Genomic DNA, 14,528 nt, shown 5'->3' with positions numbered 1-14,528 from the left:
AAGCACTTGTCAACTAAGGTTATGGCTCCCAAATCTGAGTGGAGAAATGAGTCCATGAAGTAGGTAATTCAGATCAAAATATATTTCATAATATTGATAATTGTACAGATAGTTCTGACTTAACTCATGTATTTGTGTTCAGGTATTTACTCTGTTTTGAATACAGATATGCACACATAGCAATAACAGTGGTTAATGCTTAATAGTTCTTAGAATGAGGAACATGTTATATCTTTTTTTTTTTAAACCCTTACAAATCTTATGTGTACAGATTGACGGATGGTAACTCAAACCGAACCAAGTTTTGTATACTGCATTGGCTGGAATGTGCCTTATGTTTTGAATTCTTTTCTATTCTTTTGGAAAATACGTTGAAAGGTGAGACTATAGGAAATTAATTTAAAATAGTGACATTTTAACTCACAGGGACTTTATTGTGTCTTCCTGAGCAAGCAGTGTTTTGCCCAGGTGCAAATATTTGTTGTTAGATTACCTCTCTGAAGCTGGGCGTGCATCAGTGTAATACAGTGGCTAAGTGAAATCGCCTAGACAGAAGCCTGAGAGTGATCACGGATGCTTGCTCAGAGGGTGTGAAGTAGAAGACCTTTTTCAAGGGGGTGGTTGAAAAATTTTTTTCATTTTCTTTGTTAGAGGAATTACTGGGGGAAAATGCATAAATCTTTTACCAAATAAATTCATTCACTTCAAGGATGCATCTGTTAGGTCTAATGGAAAGGTAGTATTTGATCCAGTTTTCCAAGTGATAAATAAGAATATGGTCTAGTGTGGGAAGTATGGCAAACAGTTTGCTTTGTGTGTTTTGAAGGGATTGCTTTATAGAATAGAAACACTTTGAGAGATAGTAACCTGTATTTCAGGTTAAAAAGAACTAGTATATTTATACACCCCAGGAAATGCACTTAAATGATCATAAATGATTTTAGCTAAGAAAAAAACACACCTCTTTTCTTCAAGTTAAACTAATAAAATTCAGCTATTAAGCTATTAAATTGAAAATGCTTCTGTAAAGATTTTCTTCAGAATTCAGTTATGAGCTACAGATACTCATCCATACAGATCACTACTACCATTTGTCTGATGATATTGGGTTGCATAAGGTAGTGTGGCCATGAGACTCTTCTTGGGCATCTCTTAGGAAAAAGTTAGCAAACCAGACACGATGCCATTACCAACCACAACTGAACTCTTCAAAAAAAAGACCTGTGATTTTATTAAATTCTGGGAAACAAATTACCTTCTCATTTGCTGAATCAAAAGAAAATCCATCAGTTATTACGAACCCTCATTACAACCCACTTAAATGTGGTTATATAAATCAGGAAGTCCTCTATTAAAGTGGAACATTTCCAAATGCCTAAATTGTTTATATAAATAACATTTTCTTTTGAACTCTGTAGAGGAAGCATATTTGACTTTTTATGGCTCTCAGTTGGACAATTGAATTATTGTTTTCCATTTTCTTTTACCACCCTTATTTTTGCACCCACACAGAAACCACCCACAATTAAGGATTGAAACATCTGGGAAAGTTGCACATTTCAGGTGGAGTTCCTCTCTTTAAAAAAACACACCACTTGAGAGAGATGTTTTCATCATATTATCTCTGTATTTTAAAGAACTTTATTTGATTTAATTTGAAGTTCAAAGGCTTAGATTGTTTTTCCAGAATCTGAAGTTAAAAAAAAGATTCAGAAACTTATCATGTTAAAAGTCACATCTCAAAGAAAAAAATTGCCTTTTAATTTATCTATATACGTTAATCCCCTGAAACCCCTTTCTGTCTTTTGTGATTTGTTTTGCTGAACAAAAAGTGGCTGTCTTTATCACAGAGAAATCAGTCTCTTATCTCCTCCAGCAAATTTTATGCTGTCTGAGGTCAGAAAGTTTTCTCACATTTCTATTCCTGCAAAATTCTTTAGCAACTTATTTGTAGCAGAAGCTTAGTAAATATTTGTTGCATAAATAGTCCCCCTGGAAAACCTAGTAAACGTTTCTAGAAACAAATCACTTTAAGGTGCATAAATAAAATTTTAGAGTCATATATTAAAAAATAAAATGTACGTATTTGGGTATATCCAGAATGATTCTTTTCAGTATGGTAATAAACTAAATTTTGAGAGGGAAAATAGTTCATATATAGTCATCCCTTGATATCCACAGCAGATTGGTTTCAGGAGCTTTCATGGATACCGAAATCCTTAGATGCTCAAGTCCCTTATGTAAGGTGGTGTGGTATTTGCATATAACCTACACAATCCTCTTGTATATACTTTAACTCATCTCTAGCTTACCTATCATACCTAATACAATATAAATGCTATGTAAATAGTTATAAATATGATATAAGTGCTATATAAATAGTTGCCAGCATGTGGAAAATTCAAGTTTTGCTTTTTGAAACTTTCTGGAATTTTTTTTCCCAAGTATTTTTAATTCACAGTTGGTTGAATCTGAGGATGCAGAACTGGATACAGAGAGCCAACTGTATTTATATATAAATACACAAACACAGACACACACATATATGTAACTTTTGCATATAATTGAGAATGATTTAGAACAAACATCTTAATATTTGTAAATGTTTCAAACCAGAGCTAAATATCGTAATATTCTTTAGTGTATTATTCAATGTTTATTGACTACTTGTTAGGTGACAAGCTCTGTGCCAATCCCCAGGGACCTGGTGGTGAAAAGAGTAGTCAAAGCTTTTGCCCTCATGGAGTGTACAGACTAAAGAATAAGATGGTAGCAATATCCCTCCTTTAGGGATAACATGCCTTAAAAAAGGCTTATTTCAGGGTGAGTGGATAGAGAGTGAAAAGAGAACTTTTATCTATGGTTAGTGACTTATAAGAGCTCAAAAAAATTCAACAAAATGATTAGACGGTGAGGTAAATGCTCTGGCCCAATATAACTTGGGATGCAGGAATATACAGTTGATTCTCATTATCCACAAATTCTGTATTTGCAATTTTGCTTCCTCTACAATTTATTGGTATCCCCCAAATCAATACTCCTGGCACTTTTGTGGTCATTCGTGGTCATCTGTAGAGAGGTGAAAAAGTTGAGTCGCCTGACTCGTGGAGAATCTACTGTATAAAATATGGTGCATTTTATAGGTGCATGAGGCAGCCTTGACTCATTGAAGACAAATAGGATAGATTTTTGCTCTTCTATAAGAGCAATAGGCTAAAGTGTATTAAAGAAGAAAATTCAGTTGGGGCTTTGTTATTATGCAAAAAATTATGACAAAAATGTCATCAAGAGTATGCCATGCTTCAGGCTTAAAATTATAAACTAACCATATGATTCCAATTTTACCAACGCCATTCTATTCATACCTAAAATAAAAGAGATGTACTCCAACTGTGGTTCTGTGGGTCAATGCAAGTGCATTAAAACAAACAAATAAACAAACCAGGTATCCATAGGTTACATTATAAAGTCAAGCTACCCATGCCCCATTTTCTCCTGGGCACAAACCCAGAGAAATGGCCAAGTTCCACCTTGTAAGAAAATCTCATCTGGGGCAGCCTTCTTCCAAAGACCGTCAGAGTAATCTTTTTAAAATGCAAAGATGATGTCATTTCTCTGATTAATGCCCTGAAATGGCTTCTCATTGTCTTCAGGTTGAAATTCCACATCCCTAACATGGCCTATTAGGTCTTGTCTACCTGCCCATAACCTTCACACATGCCATTTTTGTTGTTGTTGTTGTTGGAGGTGAAAGTGTGGAAAATTTTATTATCACTCAGTTTTAAAAGTTTTATACCTGTGGTACACCAAGGGGAAGGGTTTCTTAAAGAAGTGACTCTTTGGGTCTGGTCCCTGGTTTAGGAGTTGTGGAGCTTTGGTATGTGTTTGTTAAGTGCTTTTAGAATTCACAATCTTGGTCCCGGGCTGGTAAGGTTGTGCCAGTTTCTTCTTCCTGGAGGATAAAAAGAGGACGTCGAGGATGACGATAACAATTTTGGTGTCTGGGATGGTGAGAAGATTTATTCAAGGCTCCAAGACGCCAGCCTGGAAAAGCTGGATCAACTGGTCCACGGTGCCCCCAGTTGTGAAGTTAGCCACTGTCCAGACAGCCTCTTACTGGGCTTTAAGTTCTCCGTTTTCTAGAACAGCCACCAAGGGAGGCAGCGCACTGCAAGCGATCGGCTGCTGGGTGTACTGGCGGGGCCCCGCGGCCACATTGCTTAGGACTCAGGCTGCCTCCTGCTGGATGGAGGAGCCGGGGTGTGTGAGGAGCTGGGGCCGCACAGCCAGGATGGCCGTGTCCAGGGCCAGCTGGGTCTGGTGGTCCGTCCCCGTGACAGTGTTCCCCGCAGTGTGCAGAGAGGGGGTCAAGACATTGAGTTCTGAGCTGCTCATGAGCTCGACCAGCCTGGGCAGGACCCCGGTGTCCACCACTTGGCTGATGTGTGCATCGCAGCCGTCGGTGAGGTAGGACAGGGCCCAGCAGGTGTCCGAGAGAACCTCTCCGTCTTGGTACCACAGGAGGTGGAGGAGGGCGGGCAACATCTGCTTCCCTGTGTGATCAGAAGGGTGCGGGTTCTTGTTCCAGCACAGGTTGGACAAGGTCCACGCGATGTTGCTCACAAATGTGACTGGTATACTTGATGAAACCAGGGTCAGCAGATGTGGAATGGCATCACTCGAGATAACGTTGTCTCTGAATTCTGGTCCATCATCTGCTGTATTACCAAGGGCCCACACTGCCTGTTCACACACAGTCGTATGAGTGGAAGACAGGAGCTCAACCGACGGCTGGATGGCCCCTCCATCCACAGCGGCCCGAGTCAGCTCTGAAGTCCCCGAGGCAATGTTGGTCAGAGCCCAGGCTGCCTCGAGCTGCAAGCGGGGATGAAGGGATGACTTCAGGAACAGAAACATGTTTTATTGCATATTGGTAAATATTAGGTATCAGAAAGGTAAGCCGTGGCCCATGTGTGTGGTAGGTGCATAGTTTCTACCTTTGTTGGTGAATTTCCTGCTTTGCTTAATAGAGTTGATCCACCCATGTTGAATATCATGTAAATTGTGCATCCACTTTGAAAACAGCTTTTGAAGATAGTATTGTGTCACAGTTGTCTTCTTGGTGTGGAGTAGTTTCTATCTTTCTATTTGGGAGCTGCATTTCTTTAGTTCTAGGATAATTCATGTACCTTCTTTATGTACATATGGGGGTGGGAAGATGGGAAGTTGCACAGGCTGTTGTTTTTTTGGTTTGTCTGTTTTGTTTTTTTGAATTATCAGAAAGAGCTACTTCTGACAGAAATGTTGGCCTGGTTTCTTAGAATCACAAGTTTAGTATCGTAGAGTAGAAAGAGACCTTGGAGAACATGGGAGCTAAAACTGTCATTTTGATTGAGATGCAGGTGAAATGATTTTCTAAAGTCACACAAGTATTAGAACCTTGATCACCTGGCTCCTGGGTCATGAACTTTGAGTTTACTTGTTCATTTATTCAGTAAAGCACTTGTGATTTGTTAGACACCGTTTGGGTGCTGAAGACACATCAATGTACAAAACAGAAAAAAAAAAAAAATCCCCACCCTAATGGGTTTGCCGTTAGTCAGAGGAGTTAGACGATAAAATACATAACTTCATTATATATTATTAGACCATAAGCGCTATAGAGATACAAAAAGAAGGGAGATTACTTAAAATTTTTCTTTAGTATTTTTAATATACAGATATCTAATTTCAAGATAGTGGTATTACTGTAAACTGCTTATAAAATGAACCTCATTTTACCCTCCATTCCCTGTGTGATCAATCAAATTTATATGACTATGTAAACATTGACCTGTTTCTGGATTTGAAACCATTTGGTGCAAAAGGTGTAAGGGTATCTTCTTAGCTGGAGTACAAGGATTGGGAGCCACGGAATATCGTAGAGGGCTTGCCACATAGTCTCAAGTTTATTTTACATGTCCTCAGGAGACACTTGAGGCTTGTGATTGAAGTTGCCCTTTAGGAGATTTATTCTGGATTCAATTTATGTGATGAATTATAGCATGGAAGTCTTTGCCAGTTCAGAGTTGAGTCAAGGATTGCCTTCATCAGCATTTTTTTTAATGGACCAAGACAGAACATTTCTAAATATGAATGAAATAATAAAAGTACAGTTTCAATTTTGACATTAAAAGGTTTGGACCAGAAAGGCAATAGTCCTGGAGACTGTATCTGAAATAAGTGAGTTAGGAGGCAGGACGTGGGCACCCAGAGACTAATGAAAACTCACTGGCAAAAGACAAGGACAGCATATGAGCAATGGAGACAGCCTTGGGGTAGGGGAGGAGGAAAGCAAGAAAATAGTTGAATAACAGGCCTACAAAAGAAAGAAAAGCTTGCCTTGGATAGTTATCAAGGAATATGTGGCTGGGAAAAGAACAGCTTAATTCAGAGTAATTTCTCGGTCATTGAGAGAATTCAGCATAGTTGCTGAGTCATGATTCGGAGGGCTGTAGAGAGAAGAGCTTTCAGGTCCTGCTTGATTCTTAGGACTCAGACATAGTGTTCTGTTTCTTCCATTACCAAGAGGGCCACGAGTAACTACTTCTGCCATTGAAAGTACAGATGTGCTTTAGGCAAGGAGCATTCTTACAAATCTTATTTTAAACAATTACACACACACACACTCACGCGTATATTTTTAACTCTTAATTCCTCACACAGAGCATGCATTCCTCCCCCCAACCCCTGCCACAAAGTCAGCAGTTGCCAAGCTGCCTAGCATCAGAATCAAGTATGGGGAGCCTTAAAATTTTGATTCTTGGGCTTCACCCCCAGACCTGAACTAAGGTAGAATCCTCTGGGTTGAGACGTTAGGAGCCTTTCATTTTATGGAGATTTGTGTTGTCTGATGCAGCCTGGGAAAAATTGGTACTCTAAACAATATAACTTGTGCTTTATACCGAGGGAGGGAGGCACAACTGGGGAAGGTACTAAAACTGGGAAAAGGTCTGTTCCAGAGGAGTGCTTTGTGGGTCACCAGATCCCTGATGCCTAGCATTTTGCCAGTGGAGCCACTGAGGCTATAGAAGCCATGTGTTTGTGGGGAAACCTGGTCATTTGTTGCCCCATTTTTCCTTCACAGCCTGAAAAAAGGTTTTGGTTTATGCAGAACAAATTGGTTTATCTATTTATCTATCTATCTATCTATCTATCTATCTATCTATCTATCTATCTATCTATCTATCTCTCTATCTTAGAATGAGAGATAGTGTTTATGGGCCACTGTAGATGCTGTGCAGATTACTCAGGGATGAAGGAAAAAATCAACTTTTCAAATTAAAATCCCATATAAGATGTCATTTAGTTCATGTTGACTTTGGATTCTCTGGAATTCTCTACTAATAATATCTTCTGAGTGCAAAGAACCTTATGGGTAATTTGGTACATGCAACATGAATAAGATCTTCTTGTAATAGAAGGGGGTCCAAAAATAGCTTTATGATATCATCACTATGTTACTCAGGAGAATGTACTGAGTGCTTTAGGTAGAGTAGTAAGAACAGAAATGCTGTGAGAGCACCAAAGCTGGAGAAGAGACATCAGAAGATGCTTAAAAAGAGGATGTTATTTGAGCTGAGTCCCAATGTCTAGGTAAGATACAGCTTAGGAAATGTATTGGGTTGGCCAAAATGTGCCTTTGGTTTTTAAGTAAAAATAAAAGCCACATTTTTCATTTTCACCAAGAACTTTATTGAACAATGTATTCACACTTTTGTTCTACTACCTTGTGCCATTTTTCAGGCAACTTCATAATTCCATCTTCCCAAAACTTTTTATCTTTTTGAGCAAAGAACTGTTCCAGGTACCTTTTACAGTCTTCCAGGGGATTGAAATTTTTTCCACTAAGGGAATTTTGTAAAGACCTAAATAAATGGAAATCCAAAGGTTCAATGTCTGGTGAATACGGCGGATGAATCAGAACTTCCCAGCCAAGCTGTAACAGTTTTTGCCTGGTCATCAAAGAAACATACAGTCTTGCGTTATCCTGATGGAAGATTATGCGTTTTCTGTTGACTAATTCTGGATGCTTTTCGTCGAGTGCTGCTTTCAGTTGGTCTAATTGGGAGCAGTACTTGTTGGAATTAATCGTTTGGTTTTCCGGAAGAAGCTCATAATAGAGTACTCCCTTCCAACCCCACCATATACACAACATCACCTTCTTGGGATGAATACTGGCCTTTGGTGTGGTTTGTGGTGGTTCATTTTGCTTGCCCCGCAATCTCTTCTGTTCCACATTATTGTACAGTATCCACTTTTCATCACCCATCACAATTTGTTTTAAAAATGGAACGTTTTCATTATGTTTCAGTAGAGAATCACATGTGGAAGTACAGTTAAGAAGGTTTTTCTCACTTAACTTGCGTGGAACCCAAACATCAAAGTGATGAACATAACCAAGCTGGTGCAAATGATTTTCAGTGCTTGATTTGGATATTTTGAGTATGTCGGCTATCTCCTGCGTGGTATAATGTTGATTGTTCTCAGTTAATGTCTTGATTTGATCACTATCAACTTCAACTGGTCTACGCGACCATGGTGCATCGTCCAGTGAGAAATCTCCAGCATGAAACTTCGCAAACCACTTTTGACACGTTCAATCAGTCACAGCACCCTCTCCATACACTGCACAAATCTTTTTTGCATTTCAGTTGTGTTTTTACCTTTCTTGAAATAATAAAGCATAGTATGCCGAAAATGTTGCTTTTTTTCTTCCATCTTCAGTATTAAAATGGCTACACAAAAATTCACCAGTTTTGATAAGCCTCTTTTAAAATGCACTCTGATATGACAGCTGTCACGTACAATCTAACAAAATTGTTTCAAATGAAGTTAAAGACAACTAAGTGCTACTAGAGCCATCTTACGGAAAAACAATGAAAGAACCTTTTGGCCAACCCAGTAGTTAAAGGAAAGACATGGAAATGGGATACTATAGGAATGTTAGTAGTTTCAAAGTACTAAGAGATCAGAAGTAGTAGCATCTCAAGCTAACACAGTTGGAAAGGTACTTTGGGGTCACATCATGGAGGCCCCAAATCATTTGCAATATGGACTTCTGACTTTATTTACTCATTCAGTTTTTGAGTTGGATAATGACACAATCAAAGGTGCCCTTTAGGAATTTTATTCTGACCATTACTACATAGGGTGAGCTGGAGCCATAGGAACTGGGAAACTAATAACTAGGCTGTTGTAATAGTACAGCAAAGATGAAGTGATACCCTTACATGGGTATGGAAGAAGGGTAGAGGAGAGAGATCAACAGCATTTGGCAATTGAATCTGTGGAAGGAAGGACTGAGGATAATCCATCACTCGAGTTACTAGGAGAACGGTGTTAGGGGCCCATTTATATGTTTATATGTGGCCAGGGTACCTGGGGGTGGAGCAGAATTACGAGTTAAGTTTTGGTACATGTTAAGTTTTGAGATTCAGACAAAATTCCTCGTAGAAATTCCCAGGATATATAATCAGATTTGTTAAATTTAGAATAGTGAGGTGGGGTTGTGGGACTGTGCCTAGAATAGCGGGAAAGTGTATAAATTTCAGGTGAGCTAATTTGAGTTCAGAGGTTAGCTCTGACAGTCATTCGCTCTATGGCCTTGCATATTCTTTAACCTCTACATGTCAGTTTCATTATTTGAAAAGTAGGAGAATGGTGATAGAAGATTTGGGTGTTTTACTTGTGAGCGCCTCGTAGGGTGTTGTGAGGGTTAAAGAGCTGTGCACCGTGCTGGTGCGGGTACCAAAGCTCCTTCTTCCCCACTCCCAGGTCTTCCTGTCTTCCTCCTTCATGAGGATGGGAGTCCACTGGAGTAAGTGTGTAGACGAGGAGAAGGAGAAATGGCTTGTGAGGAGAGAACAGTGCTGGTGGAAATAAGAGCGGGAGAGAAAAAAATGGAGAATGGAGATGGAAAAGGGTGAGATTAGAAGCTTCTTGGGGAGTTGTTAGCTTTTGAGAGGAAGAGGGCCCCTCCTCTGAGACAGGCAAGTTGAAAAGAATGGAGACCATGTTGATCAGAAAAGCAGGAGGCCAGGCCATCTGGTGTGAGTAAGGGAAATTTGGGGCTGGGTTCTTGAGAAAGGAGAAAATTCTTTTTAGATGGCCACTGTGGGAAATAAGATTAGGAGTAAACTAGAGTTGAAGAAAAGGATTGCCAAGAAGCAGAAGCAAAGGGGTTAGATTGCTTGAACTCTTCGTGTCCTTGTGGGTGTGTGAATTACAGAAGAGAGAAGGTCATTAGAGGTTAAGAGGTTGTGGAAGAGAGAGGCTGCATATTGGACAAGGAAGCGGATGTTGAAGCTTCAGTAGGGTGGTGGCAGGAGGATTGGGTGCAGAGGAGGAGTATGAATGGGGTGCTTCAGCCTTTGTGGAATGTGAAGAAGTGTTGGGAGGTCAGTTCCTGATGCCAATAAGGATGGGGGGTGGGAGTGTACTTGGTGTAAATGCTTGTTTGTTAGCAGCAAATTACTGGTTGTTCCCTTTAAGGCAGGATACTTGGCGCCTGGTTATCCTCTGAGCACAAATAGTTCTGGCTCTGTTTGCCTTTAAAGATAATAAGCCTCTTCTTTTCTGTAGTGGAGCTGGGTAGTAGGCTGGCACTACCTTTTATCTACCCCCCTTCCTTTCGCAGTAATGGTTTGCTGGAAGAGAATAGACTTTGGAATCAAACATTCAAAACTGAATACTTGCTTCTCCACTTACTAGCTGTGAGATCATGGGGCAAGCTACCCCAGCTGATTGACCTTTTTCTCATCTGCAAAATGAAGGTAACACTTACTGCAGTACCTCATATCATTGGGTGGGCATTAAATGAAACAGTTTATGTAACATCTCTACCTCTTGGCAGAGGCGCTCCGAAGTGGGAGTGGTTTACAGCTTGGGAAAATGGTTTCTGAACTGGGAGTTGTTTTGGCTTTGGGGAACAGGTCAAACACCACAAAACAAAACAAAAACTAAAAAAAGGCAACATCAGAATAGCACAGTTCTTCATTTTCTAATTAATATGTGTGCTTGGAAAGAAAATTAAATATATGTGGCTTGCAGACGATGTTATGCACAACAGTACTTATTGCATCGACATAAAATTTCATAATAAAAAAAAATTTTAACTAGAATTCAGATGAAATTCATTTGAAGTAATGAGTAGTGGGATGAAGTCTTGGGAGAAACCAGCTGGAATCAAATTTTGGAATTGTGTAAAATTGAAAGGCCGCCTTTCTGTATTTGCATGTATTCATTTGTCAAAACTTGGCCTTATGTGAATTGTTATATAGTTTATATCTATATCTATATAAAATAACAAGCCCAGTCTATACATCTATATCTATATCTGTATCTACCTATCTGTCTATATATAGAGATAATACTAGAATTCTCAAACTACCTGGTAGTTTGGCAGTTTCAAAGCAGATATTACTGAAAGGTCCTATCCCTGTTCAGAGAGAGTATATGAAGGAAAATCATTAGACATATAGTCTAGAATTATTTCTGTGCATCCACTGTGACTTTCGTCTTGGAATCATAATTCTCCTCACTTTTAGTAGTTATCAATCTGTAACAGTAGTAGTAGTGGTAGCTTTCTTTTATAGGTGAAGCCCCTGGCTTACAGATGGTATCTTTCTTCTTTTGAGTCCAGTTATTACGCCAGTGAGGATAAGATAAACCAGACTGAGTATCTAGTTAGACCAGAAGAATGAAAGGTTGACATTTTGGCCACAAGTTCTGAATCTCAGCCCAAATGTACAGTGGCAGTCAATGTTGAGACCCACGTTGATAGATCAGATTAAAGTCTAGCACAGGTTAGTGCTTAGGGACCCAAGGAATGTCAGAACCCAGGTATGGAGGGAGGCACTAGGAATAGGAGTTGGGAATTTAAAAGGAGACATATTACTGGTTAGAACCCCTGCAAAGAATCTGGCTAATATGGTTAGAGGATGAACAGGACCAAGAGAAAGCAGAAAGAAATCACTTGATATTAAGCCAGTGGATTCCAAAGTGAGGATTCTGTTCCTGTGTCCTGTTCAGAGTCTACACTGGCATCCAAGTACTGGACAGACAGATTATAGCATAGCTGATGGCAGTATGGAACGAGTGACGAAGCAGAGACAAGGCAGTTCCTAACTCTGTGCAGAGTACCTGGTCAACTGGATAAAAGTTTAATTTTATGACTGTTTTCATTTGCAGGTTGTGCATTTCTTATTGTTCTTTAATGCTTAATTAGAAAACTGTGCTATAATATTAACTTTTTATTACCAAAATAATATCTAATATGCTCTTCCAACTTGATACATCTCATATTTACTGAAACCTAATTCACCTGAATACAATGCTACACAGTGATGCATTGGTAGGATATAAAAAAAATTTAAATGCAAGTTTTCAGGGGCTTGTTTTCAAGATTAATCTTGCTTTTTGATTTGTTTGGCAATGAAAAAAAAAAAGACTGACCACCTGGAGGACGTTGTGGAGAACCCAGTTTAGTTACCTCAAAGAGAACTAAATTTGCCTGTGTTTTCGTGAGACCTTGGATTCCACCGGGCTGGGCTGTGAAGCTCTAGAAGAAAAATCAGTTCCTCTGAGTACTAGGGTGTATTACAGTGACCTGCCAGCATTCCGCAGTGGGCCTGTGACTTTTTTTTTTCTGTTGGTTTAGGAAGCAATTTATTGGCTTTGCAACTAGGCATCCATGGAGCTTGAAGCCACAGAGTGGAAAAATCTTATTTGATGTTGTGGCTTTTGGAAACTAATAACTAGAGTTTGTGGTTGCAAATAATGCCAATATTGCAGACAGAGTGGACAGCCCGTCAGTAGGGATATTAATTGTTACCAAAGACTTGCAATATCTGGTGGGAGAGTTGGTGTCAATTTTTATATCACTCTGTTTTATAGACATAGTTATTTATTATTGAGGCATGCCACAAGCTGACCGTGCTGCCTGCTTTGTTTATGGGTTAAATTGTCCCTGAACCAAAACTTTCCACTGGATACTACAGCCAGTATGCTACCTTTGATCTTTTTAGTGTTCAGAGAATTAAAACTCCCTCAGTGGAAGTTCCAGGCCTGAACTGCTGATGTGATACCCTGTTAGATTATTGCATGTTTTGTAGTGTAATGCTGGGTGTCCCTTGGCTATGTAGGTTGATTCTATTCTAATAATTCTCCATGTGGCCTAGAAGGATAGGATGGATTCACCTGCTCTGGCTCAGATCCTCAGTTCAGTACTGATGTTTTACTGCCTTGCTCCTATTCTTCATGAAAAGTCAGTGCCAGAGAAAAAGCTTGACAAAGCCCACTCACACCCAAATAGAAAAGTCAGGTGACTGTTGGGGTATCATCTGGACTTATAAAATATGATTGCATTGGTTCAATCTGGCTTTTATAGACTTTTACAGGTTTTCGTGTTTTCCTTGAGTTTTAATCAAGTCTAAAACCTACTGCTAACCCAGTTCCCCTCTATTCATCAGCATATCTGAACTTCGTAAGTGATTTGCTCACTCTAATAAAGTGAAAAAAATGTGTTGTGGACATAATTGTATATGTCACTGGATTTGTGATCTGTACTTTTTTTTTTTTGAGTATGTGTTTATGCTGTTTAGGTTTGAGGAAAGACTCCTAGGAGAAATATTTAGCACATCATTGTCTGACTATGATATAAATGTTGGTTAGACGCAGGAGAGACATGCTTTTTCAGTTCTTATAGTTGTGAAATCTGTAAAGCCCAAGCTGTTCAATTGCTGAAACATTTAATAGTATATAATGCTTAGTACTTAAGGTTGTGGAATTATATCAACAATGAACAGGGAATAATTTTCTTTATTCTCACTCATTCTTACTTCCAGACACTAAACAGATTTTCCACAGTTAGAAATAGTAGGATGAATTTAAGCCTGCTGAAGAGATTGTTAGGAAATAGATATTTTATACAGTTCAGGAATGTTTCAGAATTTACGATATTGGTAAACATAGAAGCCATTATCGTACTTCTTCACCATTTAGGTATAATTCAACTGTTGTCTTTGTGAATGTTTATGCTCTTGGGACCCGTCATAAATGCATCTGAATAATAGATTTCTTTTGTTCCAAAAGTATTTTTCCAATATCACATTGTGGAGGTAAAAAGGAAACCTATAGCAGTGTTCTTGACCTCAATAATTTTTTGGAAAGTTAAAATTTATATATAAAGCTACATTTTGATTGCTCTCCAGTAATCTCATGGTCCAGATGGTCAGGAAGGGGAAAGATTATTACTGGCAAATACAGCCAGGAAAGTTTCATGCAGGTGGCAAGAATGTGGATAGCTAACATAATTTTCCAAAGTATCTGGCCTATCCTTTTCATAATATTTTATGAAGTCTAGAATAAGAGTTGGTATGTTTCTCTTTATAGAGCAAATAGATGGTGGGAATGTATTGTTAAATTCATCTATTGAAAGCCCACTGCGTATTAAGTATTGTTTTTGGAATATTACTCTCACTAAATCA

The 14,528-nt window shown here is 39.0% G+C and overlaps 1 protein-coding gene and 1 pseudogene across 1 annotated transcript in view; one reads left to right on the top strand and one right to left on the bottom strand.

Annotated features, from left to right (window-relative positions):
* ARHGAP42 (Rho GTPase activating protein 42) overlaps positions 1-14,528 on the top strand; it is a 292,266-nt gene that overhangs the window by 75,658 nt on the left and 202,080 nt on the right. The window lies entirely within an intron of this gene.
* On the bottom strand, positions 3,824-4,917 carry LOC118898965 (annotated as a pseudogene).

The sequence above is a fragment of the Balaenoptera musculus genome, chromosome 8 (assembly GCF_009873245.2).
Source record: "Balaenoptera musculus isolate JJ_BM4_2016_0621 chromosome 8, mBalMus1.pri.v3, whole genome shotgun sequence".
NCBI classification, from domain to species: domain Eukaryota; kingdom Metazoa; phylum Chordata; class Mammalia; order Artiodactyla; family Balaenopteridae; genus Balaenoptera; species Balaenoptera musculus.
The sequence above is the reverse complement of the archived record's forward strand: the minus strand, read 5'-3'. Positions and strand labels throughout refer to the sequence as shown.